Source organism: Vulpes vulpes, chromosome 15, assembly GCF_048418805.1.
Source record: "Vulpes vulpes isolate BD-2025 chromosome 15, VulVul3, whole genome shotgun sequence".
In the NCBI taxonomy this organism is placed as follows: Eukaryota; Metazoa; Chordata; class Mammalia; order Carnivora; family Canidae; genus Vulpes; species Vulpes vulpes.
This window is the reverse complement of record NC_132794.1, coordinates 17,451,808-17,468,252: the sequence shown is the minus strand read 5'-3', so window position 1 is coordinate 17,468,252 and position 16,445 is coordinate 17,451,808.

Genomic DNA, 16,445 nt, shown 5'->3' with positions numbered 1-16,445 from the left:
CGTATATATGGATGGACATGAATACACAAATATATATGAAATGAAAAGCCTTAAAACATAGCACTTGAGGGCAGAAAAGAATTTCTGGAAGTTAAAATAAAACTTGATTTGAGATTTTAAAAATATCATAGAAAAAATTATAAAATTGTCACAGATTTAAAAAAAAACAAGTTAGGCTGTTAGATCAAATAAAGGGCATATTTCATAACATAGAAAAAATGCAATGAAATAGACCATGAATAAAAATATGAGAAATGCTAAGGCACATAAAAGAGACCAAATATGGAAATAGTATGCAAGCTAGGAGTAGTTCTAAAAGAAACAAAAAATGAAGAAGCAAACATTAAAAGATTATTTTTTAAAATTCCAAGCTATAATAAAGATTGGATTTTCAAATTTAAGATGGCAAATGAGTTCCAAGAAAACATTTGTTAAGAAGAAGCATGCAAGAGGAATGAACTAGATGGGTGAAGGATATTAAGGATATTAAGGATATTAAACTTTTTGTGATGAGCGCTGAGTATTGTATGTAAGTGATGAGTCATTGAATTCTATTCCAGAAACCTATATTGTACTGTATGTTAACTGAGTAAAATTTAAGTAAAAAATAAAAAATTTTAAAAAGAGACATGCATATATAAATATCCTAGAGACCCATTTAAACTAATATAAATTTAAAATCATACACAATTTTCTATGTAATAAAAAAAAGTTTGCTTTGAAAGGGAATCAGACTTTGGACTTTTCATTTGCAACCTTAGTGAAAATATTTCAGTACCTTTATCATATTTCCAAATCAGATTCCACCAATATTTGAGTCCATTAATATGCTTATAACAGTATTAATTAAAATGTTAAGACATGATAAAGAGCTTAAATATCCAGCAGAACAGTTCTGTGAATTAGGATATATGCATATTATGGATTAATATCCAATACTTTAAAATACTGAGGTAAGTCCTTATGATATATAGTTACGTGGATAAATGGAAAAGGAAAATATCCAAGGGAAATAATCCATGGATGATTGTGCTATATATTTATACAGTGAGACACTGCTTGGCAGTAAAACAAGTTTGAAGAATATGCAACAATGTGAATGAATCTCTGGAAGAATATGCTGAGCAAAGAAGCCAGATGCAAACAAATCACTGTATAATATTGTTTACATGAAACTCTAGAAAAGGCAAAATTAATTTATAATGACAGAAAGCAGATTAGTGGTTGCCTGGGAATGGGGGTAGAAATATAAATTTGATTACAGAGGGTCATGAGGAAACTTTTTGGGGATGATGGTAAGGTTCTGTATCCTGATAATAGTGGCCATCACCCCGGTGTATGCATGTGCTGAAGTCATGGAAATATACAATAACAGAACACTTAAAATATGTATGTTTTAGTGTATGTAAATTATACCTCAAGGAAGTTTATATTTTGTCTTAAAGATTTATTTTTGAGAAATAGAGAGCTGGGGAGGGGCAGAGGGAGAACGAATCCCAAAGCAGATTCCCTGCTGAGCATAGAGCCCAACATGGGGCTTGATCCCAGAGCCCTGAGACCATGACCTAAGCTGAAATCAAGAGTCAGCGGCTCAACTGACTGAGCCACCCAAGCAGCCCAAAGAAGTTTTTTCAAAAGCTGTATCTAATATATACATGGGAGATAAGAATACACACGAATTTGTAAAAAATAGCTATTTTTTGACTGCTGGAATTCTAATTGTTATTTAACAGTTTCCCCAAATTTTCACTATAGCTATACATAGCTCTTAACATATAATAAATGCTAGCTTTAAAAAGATGCATGCATCTTTTGCAATATTGTTTTGTCATTAAACTCATGTCTGTGGAGAATATTGAATAACACAGAAAAATCTCATGGTCTCTCTAAGGAAGAAGCAAAACTGAATTTCCTTTGAGATCCTAACCTAGTGAGTACATGGATATGTACTTCTTTATTCTCATTTATATGTTTTGCCAATATTTAGCAATAAACATGTATTCTCTGATAATGACAAAATGGGTTTTTAAATAAAATCTTTTAGTCTGATCATGTCAATTAGGTGTTTCCTAACAATATGAAAGTAACTACTATTGCATTTTGAAAATTGAACGGCTTTATCTCTTGAAGATACTTTAATTCCTGTCATAGGGATGCCTGGGTGACTCAGTGGTTGAGCGTCTGCCTTCAGCTCAGGTCATGATCCTGGGGTTCTAGAATCAAGTCCTGCATCAGGCTCCTTGCATGGAGCCTGCTTCTCCCTCTGCCTGTGTCTCTGCCTCTCTCTGTGTGTCTCTCATGAATAAATAAATAAATATAATCTTTAAAAAAAAAGTCCTGCCATAGTTCTGAAACTTTAAGATATATTCATCAATGAGCATATATTAGTATTTCATGTGTAATTTGGTGTCGCATTTACATTATAGTTCTGCCTTTGGATGATGTATAAACCATCATTTTAAATGTCTGTAGATGATTAAAAAGCTCTAGGGGATATATGAGATATGAGTAATTTTAACCTACAGTCTTATTTAGAGCCAGAGAGTTAGAACAGAACAGGATTTCATGGATTGTCCAGGTGAAGTTCCCTGTTTCATAGATGAAAAAACTAAAGGTAAATTATCAAGTCAGCTAGAGGCTCTGCAAGTTCTGGTGTGGAAAGATCGCATATCAGATTTTGCTGTGATATAATAGAGTGTGCCTGAGTGGTGATGATTCCCTTTAAGTTTATTTTTCTTCAAATGACTTATTTCATCACATAGTCTGATTAATATAACTCATTGCAATTAGTTACTCATTAATAAGCGAAAAAAAACAAACAAACCCTTTTGTATACATGGAAGTCTTCTACTTGTGTCTGGTCTTTATGTTCATTAGAAGATGTGTGGATGCCAAGAAAAGCAAGGCTCATACAAAAGAAAAAAAATCTGGAAGAATGCAAGCGGAACAACAACAACAACAACAACAAAACGAAGAAGAAAAAGGGAAATGACCTAAAGTATGGCATTCAGCACATAGAAAAAATATTGATTGCTTATTTAGTGCCAGAACCATTTCTAGGTTCTTTAAATTTTTAATTAATACTTTCAACATCCTAATGAAGTGGATACTATCATTGTCACCCTTGTTGTGTGAACAGCCATTGAGACCCAGCATGAATAAATAACTTTGCCCAGGGTCACACAGCAATGAGTGGTGTCCTGATAATGTAACTTCAGAGCAGAGCTTTTACTATTAACCATAGAGGTTAAGTTGTCTATCAAAACTAACTGCCTATTTGGTTTGGGTGAAGTTTAAGATTCTTGGTTTGGCCGTATCAGAAACATGAGACAAAGAACTTGAGGATGAGCTTTTGCAACAGCAATTATTTAGTTTAATGAGCATCTTTCCTGTGCCAGAACTGATACCAACTGTGAGAAGGCTTAAACAAAGAGCCTTTTTTAAAGCTTTTAAGAAGAGCAGTTTTGATAAAAGTTCTTGGTTATAGGACTTTCTCCCTCGATTCTATGTCACATGATAATAATCTATGTTATGATGAAATGTTCCTTACATTTTAGAAAATCATCCCCTCATGTGTATTATCTCATTTAATCAACCTAACAATCCTAAAATGGATTGTATTACTATTAGGATTTTTTTTTTTTTTTTGCTTTGTATTACTATCATTGTGTTACAGTTTAGAAGTATACATGCTGAAAGTTTCTTGGGATTCAGGAACACCTGCGAAGTCTGTTAATACACAGATCTCTAGGGCAGCCTGGGTGGCTCAGTGGTTTAGCCCCTGCCTTTGGCCCAGGGTATGATCCTAAGGTCCCGGGATCGAGTCCCACATCGGGCTTCCTGCATGGAGCCTGCTCCTCCCTCTGCCTGTGTCTTTGCCCCCCGCCCCGTCTCTCAAGAATAAATAAATAAAATCTTAAAAACAAAAACAAAAACACAGATCTCTAGACCTGTTCCTGATTCACAAGGTTTAGGCAAATCACCCTTTTAAAGTCCTCATTTGTATATCTCCCAAGGTTATTTGATGAGCATCTCAAAATTAAAAGTGGGCTTTGAGTTTGTGGGGGTACCCACTCAAATATGGCCATATTAGTTTGTCAAAGAAAATTTGAGAGAGAGTTCATGTAATAACCGTATGTTTTGAAATATTAATTTAGTTTAAAAAGTCTGTCTACAGGGAAGTAAGTTCACTGAATAATACATCTTGGACATCACTCCATATCAGTTCATAGCGATTGTCTTCATTCATTTTTTATTGCTCCAAGATTTCTGGGAAGATGGCAAAGTAGAGGGATTGTAAGCTCATTTCATCCCATAGGTGCACCTCGGCAACAGGCACATCAGTGCACCAAATTCCAAAAATGACCCAAAGGCTGGCGGAACAGATCCTCCCCAGTTAATGGCATTCAGCACATAGGAAAAATATTGATTGCTCCTCTCCTCACAGAGAGGAGGCCACATCAAAGAGATGGGAGGGGTGGAGACATGGTCAGGAACTAAATTCCTAGGGAAATTAGCCACAACTGGGAGGAACCCCACAATCACAGGGAAGGGAGAGGATACCCCAGCCACTGGGGACCCACATCGGAAGATAAGTCCAAGTAACATTTGGCTTTGAAAACCAGTGGGGCTTAACTTTACAAGTTTTTATAACCAGTGAGTCTTGTCATCATGAACTTTAGAAATCAGTGGGTGGGAAAAATCTGGGAGAGAGGGAGGGCGGTAGAAAACAGTCCCTGCCTTTAAAGATCCTGCGTAACAGACAACCTGGCAGGAACAGCATTGAGAGCAGTTTGAAAGGTGCCTGGGATATAGAGAAGGACATATTTACTACACTGAGAACAAGTGCTGTAGGAGTGGGGATCCTTAGGAAACTTCTCCAAGAACAAAAGAGCTGGTGGGTACCATTCCTCCCTACCCCTCAGCCTAGATATGTGGATGCCCACAGCAACCAGCATGAATACCCTCCATCATTTTTTATTGCTCTGTAGTAGTCTATTGTAGATGTGTACCATAGTTTTCTAATATGCTGGGGCATATTAGTGTCCAATATTTTACGATTACAAATAATGCTGCAATAAATAACCCTTGAAAATATGTGCTTTCTTATTGCTGTGTTTGCAGGGTAAACTCACACAAGTGGAATTGTTGGGCTGAAGGGTAAATGCATACGTACTTTTGTTAAATATTGTTAAATTCTCTTACAGAGAGGAGGTCCCGTTTTTTCCATTTCTACCAGAAGTGCATGTGAGTGTCCGTTTCTCCCCAGCTCTGTCAATATAATCCATTGTAAAGCTTTCAAGTTTTTCTGTTTTGTCAATTTGATGGGAATAGGTGGTCTCTCTTGCATTTGTGCTGTCATGAGTGAAAATGAACATCTTTCCATGATTCCATGAGCCTGTTTTTAATCATTCTGCGAATGATATATTCACATCTTTGCCCATTTTTCTATAGGAGTTTGGTGGGATTTTTCCTCAATTGAAAAATTATTTATATGTTAGATCTTTTAAAGTGACATATTTGGCATTTTTTTCTGCCAGTTTTTCTTTTGTCTTTTGATTTTGCTTGTGGTCGGTCCTTATGCCATGCAAATCATTTTCATTTTTAAGAGGTCATATTTTTTTAATTTTTATTTTTTTGGTATCTGGCTTTTGACGTCATTAGAAAGCCTTTTCCTCCTGCCAGGTTACTGAGGAAAACAATTTCAGTAACCATCCTTGTGTGCTTTCATTTCACATATTTAGGTCTCTTTGTTGTTAGATGCATAATTCAGTAGGGTAGCAGGATATAAAACCAGCATGTGACAATCATTAAGCATTTAAGCACACAAATCATAACTAGTTAGAAGATATTATGCTTGTCTTTGTTGGTGTGAGGTTATATGTGGGGATTTGAAATCAGATGGCCACCAATGTCTCGCAGTTGGAGACCTGATGCATTTATTTTTAGCAGAATTAGGAATTCTTCAAATGGATAATATCTTCTTTGTGGTGTAGTGCAGAGACTGATATAGAAAAGCTAATGTAATGTCTCTGTGGTAAAATGTAAATGGAAACTCACTCTGGAGGGTTAAACACAAATGCAGGTGTGGCTCGTATCAACAACACATTTTATCTTTTGGGCTGATAAGATCTCATTTTACTAAGAGGATAGGCAAGAGAAATCTTTCAAGTAACTAAAGATAGTTTCCCAATTTATGTTGTTCTAAAGTAATATTCCATTAAATTATTTTTTGGAAAAGGAAAAGTATCATCCATGTTCCTACTAGTTTTTTTCTTCTTTGAAGTAGGTGGGCTGCATTCTCATTTAGTCTTTATATACATACATAACATCACAAAGTCAAAGCATAGTGTCTACTCAACTTTATGTTCTGCGCCTGTGCCAGTTAACCTTGAATTCTGAACATTTTTGGTATTTGGACAATCTTCATAGTCATTATTGTCAGTAGCTGCTTAGAATTCCATTAGATTGTTTTAGCATATTTAAGTTAGCCCTCCCTTTATCGCTGCAATAGCCTTCTTCGTGTTCTGTCCATTCCCAATTTGCTCATATTCAACCCGTGTTCCAAGTGTTAGCTTGAGGAGTCTTTTAGAAATGTTATCAGAACCTCATATTCCACTGATTGAAATTCTTTCAAGTGTTTCCTTAGCACATTGAATAAAATTCAGACTCCTCACCAAGACCTACAGAACCATGCACAATTTGGTTCCCATGTGCCTTTCTGATTTCTTGCCATGTTGCAGTGTCTTTCTGCACTATGATCTGGACACAAGGGCCTCCAGGAGCTTGTTAGAAATATCAATCATTTTCTTGCCTCAGATCCCACTTGATGCTGTTCTGTCTCTTTGTAGCAGTCCTCTTCCCAAATCTTCACCTTCAGACCTCTACTGAAAGGTCACTTCTTCAGATTCTCTCCTTTACCTCCTCTTGTCATTATCAATTAAAACACCATATTTTCCACGCCTTCCAGGTAATTCTCATGCATATTAAAATTTGAGAACCATTGATCTAGGAAATTGCTGTCCAATAAAAATATAACATAAGCCACATATGTAATTGAAAATTTAAAAAAGTAAAATGAAAGAGGTGAAATTAATTTAAAGATATACATTATTAACCTTGATCAACCCAAATATTATTATAATGTGTCATCAATGCACAGTATTAATGTATAACGAATCATTAATTATAGTATTAATGGGATATTTTACATTTTTTGAAGCCCTTAAAATCCTGTATTTTATTAACAGCTCATTTCAATTTGGTTGCTAAATTTCCATCAGAAAATCTGCTAGATTTTGGTTTCATAAAATTTATAGTTGAAAAATAGGTACACATACCAAAGTTGTTCCAAATATACTTAAAAGTCTTCTGATAACTAAGTGAAGCAGCTATTTTAAAAGACTAATTTAAATTAATTAAATTAAATTATTATTATTATTTTAAAGATTTTATTTATTTATTCATGAGAGATACAGAGAGAGAGAGAGAGAGGCAGAGACACAGGCAGAGGGAGAAGCAGGCTCCATGCAGGGAGCCCGATGTGGGACTCGATCCTGGGACTCCAGGATCACAGCCCGGGCTGAAGGTGGTGCTAAACCACTGAGCCACGCAGGGATCCCCTAAATTAATTTTAAAATTTAGTTCATCAGTTATATGAGCCACTTTCTGAGAACCCAATAGAGGCATCTGGATATTAGCTGCCATATTGAATGGTACAAATCTAGGAAATGGCAAACTAGACCATAAGGTGTCTTAACTGAGGATTCCACATCTTGGACAATAAATGCTATTATAAGAATCTCTATGAATCATCCCTCTCTGGCCTGAATGACTTTGCAAAGCCATGCCACCCTCACAAAAAAATAGGTGCCTTCATCATCATGGTACCTTCTTTTGTATTTTGTGTCTAAACAACGTACTTGACCAGAAGGGCACACTCTCATATCTTTGTGCTTAATTACAAGAGAGGCTGGGATGTTGAGTTTTTGCCATCTTCTTTGGGGAGCCAGACCAGCTTATGTGGAAAATTTGAAAAACACTAGAAGGATACTCAAAGAGTTCTGGGCAATCACAGAGGTGTGGTAAATAGCCACTGCATGTCCCCACTACAATGTCAACTCTTAAAGGTAGAAATTGCATCTATTCTGTTTGTGAACCATAGTTTGGCTCAAATGGCTGTGCAGCAATTTTTGATTTAATACATGAGTTTATGATTCACACCAGAGAATGTGAACTGAGAAATAGAAAATATATGTTCATTTCAGCGTCCAAGGAAAATCAGTTTCAATCTTACACTGTTGTGAGGAAGACATATACTTATCTATTTGCTTTTAACCTCTGCTCCTGCCAGGACGATTTTCCTGATATCTTCCAAGGATTTCTCCAGATGATAAATTAAAAATGGAGCATGAATGATAGCATAGCTGAAGGGTAGAATGACCTTGGGTACACAGCAAAGGGTGGTTCAGCTGGTGATTTCAGGAGATATGTCAGTCAGGAAGCTTGCTTACCCACAGGCTCTTTAAAGAGAAACCGACTTGACTGCATTCCTGCTCTTGGGGAACTGCAGGTAGGTTTGGATGCTAACTGATCTTTTTTGGTCATAAACTTGATGAAATTAAGGAAAGGGTATCTGATCTACAAGTAAATCCCTGGACTGGCAAGCAGTTTATGGCATTACTTGGAACAAAAAGATAAATTCAGCCCATCAGATGATTTCAAATTAGGAAATACCATAATAAGGAGGCAGGTAATAGTGGGAGCTGAAGATGGAGGAGGTGATAAGAGGAGAGAGCAGGCAACTCTGATGACCATTTGCTGGTCTATGTCAATGAGGGAGGGGCTACTATAAATGAACAGAAGAGAGGAAGTAGCTAATTTAACTGTATATATGTATGCATATGGTCTTCATCTGCTTTAGCAGCTGCAAAAAACTACCATAGACTGGGTGGTTTATTAACAATAGAAATTTATTTCTCATGTTCTGGGGGCTAGGAAGTCCAAGAGAGATGCTGACAGATTCAGTGTCTGGTGAGAACGTGCTTCCCAGCTGGTGTCTTTTTACTGTGTCCTCACATCATGGAAGGGGCTGGGGAGCTCTGTGGGATCTCTTTTGTTAGAAAATTAATCCCATTCATGAAGGTTCCATCCTCATGACTCTATCACCTCCCCAAAGCCCCTCCTCCTAATACCATTACCTTTTGGGGGTTAGGATTTTAACATATGAATATTGGGGGGACACAGACATTCAGATCACCGCACACGCATGCACACACGTATACACATATATACACACATTCTTTTTTTAAAGATTTTATTTATTTATTCAAGGAGACACAGAAAGAGAGAGGCAGAGACAGAGGCAGAGAGAGGAGCAGGCTCCATGCAGGGAACCTGATGTGGGACTTGATCCCGGGACTCCAGGATCACAACCTGGGCCAAAGGGAGGCGCTCAACTGCTGAGCCACCGAGGTGTCCCTACACACACATTCATATGGCACTGACTGTTTGCTTCTAGATTTCTCTTTCTAGGTCTTCATACAGGAAATCTTTAATTATCTCCTGTAATTGTCTTTTGGATTTGGAATGAGATGTCATCTCTTTTGAGAGTCTTACCCAACTTACCATTCTCAGCTTGCCATCTCTGCTTTTTCTCCCACTGCCATTCATTTCTAACACATTATGCTCTCTTATCTTCCATGTAGCATTTATCACCACTGAGTTAATTTTTTTATTGATCAATTTACTATTTACTATCAGTTGCCTGGCATGAATATAAGCACCATGAAGGTAGGGGCTCTGAGTATCACATACACTGCCATATGTGCAATGCCTCCAGTGGTCTCTGACATACTGAGGGTGGGAAATAAATATCATTAAAAGAATATGTGATAAATATAAATTTATATATGACATATATTGGAAGGTTGGTAGAAAAGAAACAGTTTGTGCTACAGAGATGCTGAATGCTCTAAATAGTGAAACATTTGTGTGAAGATTGAAGGATTCTACTGCTGAGTTCCTCAGAGCCACCTTGGCACTTTCCATTCCTATTTCTCCTGGGGTTTGAGTTCTTTTTCCTAAGACAATATGATAATTAAGAGTCAAAATAACATTTTTATTGAGGTATGATTGACATATAACATTGTATTAGCTTCTGGTGTATGACACAATGATTCGATATTCGCAGACATTGCAAAACGATCACCACTGTGCCTAGTGAAATCCATCATCATACATAGTTACAAAAAAAGGTTTTTCTTGTGATGAGAACTTTTAAGATCTACTCTCTTAACAATTTTCAATATACCACACATTATTATTCATTATAGTCACCCTCTATGTTGTACAAACTGTACAATAATATACCCCTGTGACTCATTTATTTTATAATTGGAAGTTTATCTCCTTTTGATAGGTTGAAAAATATGAGGAAATATCTTGCTGCTAGGTCTTCCAAGTCATCTTTTTGTTGATTAAATCAAGGAATAGAGGATTTTTCTTGTTTGTCACTCTCTCTTTTCTTACCCTGCTAACAGTGCTCTAATTTTTCTCTAAATCAGTGGTTCTCAATCAGGAGAAAGCTCCCCCCACTCCACTCCTCCAGGAGAAATCTAATAATACCTGGAGATATTTTGTTTCTCATGACTAGGAGGGTGAGCAGTGACCAGAGATGCTGCTAAGCTTCCTACAGTGAGTGTCCAAGACGGCTCGCCACCACACAGTTATCCAGCCCCAAATGTCAATACTGCTGTAGTTGAGAAATATGACTCTAATCTATCACTCCATTCATTGTTCTTATATGGGTAACATCATGCTTGCTTTGCTCCAAATCTTGGGGTTCTCTGCTACCTCTAATGGAAGAGTTGGACTAGAGAAATCCAGTAAATGGTGGGGATGTTTCCCATTAATCAGGTAGATTGATCACATGCATGTATCTACACTCACTCCCAAACTTCTTTAAGGAAAGATTAAGAATTAAAAGTGTATCAACTCATAAAGTCAAACAGAATAAGAGAGAAGACATGTATGGAAGATATTGCTTTCAATTTTGGAAGCTAGAATATTAATTATAAAAGCACCTGACCTAGCAAAGAGAAAAGACACCTCAACTGGAGTATCTGCAAATAGTAACCCAAATGCCAGAGCTTGAAGGTTATCAGGTAGACTGGAAAGCAGCAGTGGGAAGGAGGAGTGAAACAAGAAGGATTGGATGAAAGGGGATATTAAAAGTGGGTGCACTCTACATCTCCTTGCAACCATGAAATGCCAGTTGCTATGTTTTCTTTCTCTCTCTCCTCCCCCACTCCTCTGCTCCCTACTCTCATGAGCATCTCATTTTGAATTCTGGACAATTTGAATGAGAGAGTTTCTGGACTTCAAGCACAGCTGAGCTAACAGAAGGGGATGGTTAGTGGTATGAGATGGTGGTGTCAGTCTCAAGCCTCATAGTTTTGGTAGACCATGGTGAGAAGTTCAAAATTCATTCTAAATATGGCAGGGAGACCTTGAGAGTTTCAAGAAAAGGAATGTTGTGATTTGATTTATCTTTAAAAAAATGTGACGATTGCCACATGGGGAATGGACTACAGAGTAATGATGATATAAGCAAGGAGATAAATTTGGAGGCCATTTTTTATGTTCTATGCTGATTTGGAGCTCTATGGTGGCAGAACAGATGAGAGAAATGGATGAATCTGTTCCCATCATGGAGGTTAAAGAATAAGAAAAAGATGTTAATGGGATATATGTAGGAGATGAGGGTAAAGGAGGAACAACAGATGACTCATGGATTTTTAAATTGAATGGTGAGGCAGATGTTATCCCCATACACTGAGATGAAGAAGGCTGAGAAAGGAAAGGCTTGGAGGAGTTGAACAGCTGATAAGTTTCACACATATCAAAATGCCTATTTAGATATCCAAGTGGAGATGCTAAGTAAGCAATTGGGAAATCACTGAAGATCAATATTAAAGATATAAATTTGGGAATCATGAGTATATGGATGTTATTATGGGTTGAATTGTGCCTTCCAAAGAGATATGTTGAAGTTCTAACCCTTAGTACCTTAGAATGTAAACTTCTTTGGAAATGTAGCCACTGCAGGTAATTACTCAAGGTAAGATGAGGTCATACTGGAATAGGATGGGCCTTAAATATAATATGACTGGTGGGTGTCCTCATAGGGAGTGGAGAACAGACACAGAGATAACAGACACGTTGGGGGAATGCCACATGATGCTGATGGAAGCGGAGATGGGAATGATGTAGCGACAAACCAAAGAAAGCCGAGGATTGCCAACAAACCACCAGAAGCTAGAAGAGGCAGGAATGGGTTCTCCTGTACAGGGGAGAAGGGAACTTCACCTGTTGATTGATGCCTTAGTTTTGGATCTCTATCCTCCAGAATTGTGAGACTGTAACTTTCTGTGGGTTTAAGCCACCTAGTTTATGGTAGCCATCAGGCTATGGCAATGCCAGGAAACTAGTGAGTTGGTATTTAAGGGCAAGGACCCAGATGAAAACATTCAGTGGAAGAATGTATATGGAATATATACAGATATAATATATAAGAACTGAGCCATGAGGGACTCCATCTGGGAGATTCTAGACTGGTTTCTGACTGATTTCTGACCCCAGGCTGTATCTAAGCCCCCCTTTTTTTAGATTTTATTTTTTTATTCATGAGAGACACAGAAAGAAAGGCAGAGACACAGGCAAAGGGAGAACAGACTCCCCATGGGAAGCCTGATGTAGGACTTGATCCCGGGACCCTGGGATCATGACCTGAACTGAAGGCAGACGCTCAACCACTGAGCCACCCAGCTGTCCTTGTCTCTAAGCACTTATTCTCACATTGACAAGCTATGTTATCCTACCTAGACTCTCCAGACATTTTTATCATCCTGTTCCCTGGTGTTGTCCTTGCACTTCTCAGTGACTCAGTGACTCCAACCAGTACGGCCTCACTAAGATGAGGGAGAGAGAAAAGCTGACAAACTTGTGAGGTACCACTTTTATTACCGTCTTGTTCAAGGAGTTTATAGCCGTATCTATTCACAGGTAACAAACAATGGAGCCAAAATATTAAGATAACAGAACTTCAGAACTTATTCTTTTTCCATCATAATTTGTGCTACTTCTGAGAGCAGGTAGTCTTTCCTACATGGTGAACATGGTGATATTCTGGAATCTCCTTGATCACATCTGATGCAATCCATGTTCAATATCATAGACCTAAATATTAACCCCCCTCAGTATGAAACATTCAAAGTAACAAGGAGAGAATCTTACCTTCTGTCTCCTGCAATTAGTGTCTCTGCTCTAATTATCCAGCAAGCGTACAAAGTTTCTCTTATATATTTCTTCTTGATCGTGGACAAGATATTATATACCCAAATGCAGGTTTGCCATCTTCATTTTCACCATGGCCAAGAATTTGCTATTTTTATGTCTTAATGTGACAAATAAATAGGAATGCAGTGATAATTCTCTTTTATGAAGTTAGTTCAAACTCAAGAGGGTAAAGAGGCTTATTTACTAAGAGTTAATTGTGAAATGGAAATGAATCTGCTGTTGTATCCTATCTATTCCCTGGAATATGTTAGAAGTTTCCATTTCGGGTTGGATTCTTTTCCCAGACCCCTATTCCCAAACCTCAACCAGCTTTACCTTCTTTCCAAGTGTATTTCATCCACTTGTGTTCTGACTTCCATCTCGTTCAAATCCCTAATTATAGTCCTCCTAAGAGAATTTTTTTTTTTCCTGTGCGTATCTCTTATTCTGCATTTTAGCATCTCTTTCCTCTTTGGCTTTCTTCCTCAGTATGTAAACATGACTGCAGATGTTATAAACTGAGAAACTATGTAGTCTCTTTGGTAATTTTAACTGTTGTGCATAAGTTTTTGGCAAAGCTATGTCTCTACAGATTTTGTTGCTTCTTTGAGAGATGTGTTTCTGCTTTATGAATATATTTATAATGTAGGCTGCTTGTATACTATAATTTATTCTTTGAGATTGCATGTATTCTTGCTTGAGCAGCTGTTTTCTGGAATGAGAATCTCAGATGAAGAGGACTTCAGGAAAGAGATACAGACATAATTTTAAACTTGAAAGAACTGGAAAGAAACCAGAAAAGGAAGGGCATTTGTTTTTGTTGTGAACATTTTTGTGGACCTTTGATTTCTTAGCAATGGGGTGGTCTAAGACTTATTGACCTAGATGCTGAGAAATGACTTCATGCAGGGCTACTGTTTTCAGAAATGATTTTCCTATTGGGGCTGGAGGAAAAGGCTCTAGATCTTTGTGAGGAGTCTGTGTGTGTGGGGGGGGGGAGGGGGATGTCTCTCCTTGAGTTAATCAACCAAGAAAACTAGTTTCTAGATAATCAATTAGGAAAAATGGAGAACTGTGACAAAAAGGCCAAGTCCACAGTAGGGTTAGAAGGAGAGTGTTCTTTCAGTTGGAGTTTTGGGACCTGAGGGACTATACCCAGAGGTATGATGATAGTCCAGACACTTTGTTAGATATGTGAGTTGGCACTTCCTTGTTGAGAGTGGCCAGCAGTTAGGAATGCTATTGGAGGGATCCCTGGGTGCTCAGCGGTTTAGCACCTGCCTGTGGCCCAGGGTGTGATCCTGGAGTCCTGGGATTGAGTCCCACATTGGGCTCCCTGCATGGAGCCTGCTTCTCCCTCTGCCTGTGTCTCTGCCTCTCTCTCTCTCTCTCTCTGTGTCTCTCATGAATAAATAAATAAAATCTTAAAAAAAAAAGAATGCTATTGGACTCTGGGAATGGGCATGAATACACAGCAGACACTGATGCTTATTTTCTATGTTGTAATTTCTTCATTATCAGTCCAGGATGGCTGAGCCTGGCAAAGTGGCAATCTTATGCCATGTAGCAGTGGCCAATCCCACAGGAAAGACAGTGTATTTAGAAAGAATCATGGAAGGGGCGCCTAGGTAGCTCAGTTGGTTGAGTGTCTGACTCTTGATTTCAGCTCAGATCATGATCTCAGAGTCCTGGGACTGAGCCCAACCTCAGGCTCCTCACTCACTGGAGAGTCTGCTTGGGGATTCTCTCTGTCTCTCTCTCTTCCTCAGCCCCTCCCCCACCTTGTGCATGCTCTCTCTCTCTCTTTAAAATAAATAAGTAAATCTTTTAAAAATCCTTAAGAAAAGGATCATGGAAAACTCATAGATATAATTATAATATTATTAAGTCTCCAGTAGGATAAATATGGGCTCAGAGGTGTGGCACATTGGGGCATTTAGAGACACATGACCTTCAAGCCTAGTGAATACATTATTATCTTCAATAGTTCTTCATTTACTTTCCTGTCTCATAAGAAAAAATGTCTTTCCTTTAACCCTGAGAATATGCAATGAAGAAATAATGATTGCACTCTAAATCATTGACATATTGAACATTAAGATGTCAAGAAAAGTGTATTAACTTTCTTTTATTTGAAAAATTTCATTCCATTTGCTTCATAAAATATTTTACTCTTCCTATAGTTACATATAACTTAAAGAATCATCTTTGAAAGGAAGATCTCTGAGAGAGGATGTATGGTGCAACACTGTGTTATGGAAGGCTTATCTATTTCCATGGTAGTATGAATATCTCGCTAACTAACAAAAGAAATGAAAAAGGGAAAAAGAAAAGAAAATGAAAGAGAATATAAGAGAGGGAGATGTGATTTCTCTTTGGACACAAGCTGGTTTGGGATAAAAAATATTTTGTGGTATCATACATTGAAAAAATCTTTGTGTGAATATACCTTATGGAAACATCTAGATGACCAACTATATTCAGTAGTGCACAAGATCAGACGAAAAATTCACTTGGGATGGATAACCATTACTGCTAATTCTGTAAAAGTTTTGTGGCCTGTCTTTTTTGTTTTGTTTTGTTTTGTTTTTAACATGCAACTTTAATGTGTAGGGTTGGGCATCTTTCATCTATCAAGTAACAAGACTGGGGATAAAGGATCTTGTGTACATTGCTGACTATACTTGAGTTTTGCCACTATTCTGGGAGACGAAATCTGTTTAGATGATGTCATTCCTTACATTTAATTTTGTGACTATTTTGCTGTAGATTCAAGTCATCTGCCTTTTATTCATTTGGAATAAATATACCCTGAATGATCATCTTGATTCCTGGAATCATTACTGATTGCTACTGATTCTTAAAATGGCTGTAATTTTATTAGTCTTAGAGATCCGGTACAAATTTAACTTAATTGACCTATTATGCAAGAATGGGTTTACCAGGTATCCATTTTTTTGGTTACTACATTTTTAAACACCCACTCTGCTTTTGGCCTACCTCTTCTCCTCTCACTCTGCCAGTGAATGGGGAATTAAAACTAATTTTAATATTACACAAAGCAAAACATAATTAAGAAAATGTGTAAAAAATTAAAAGCTGCAATT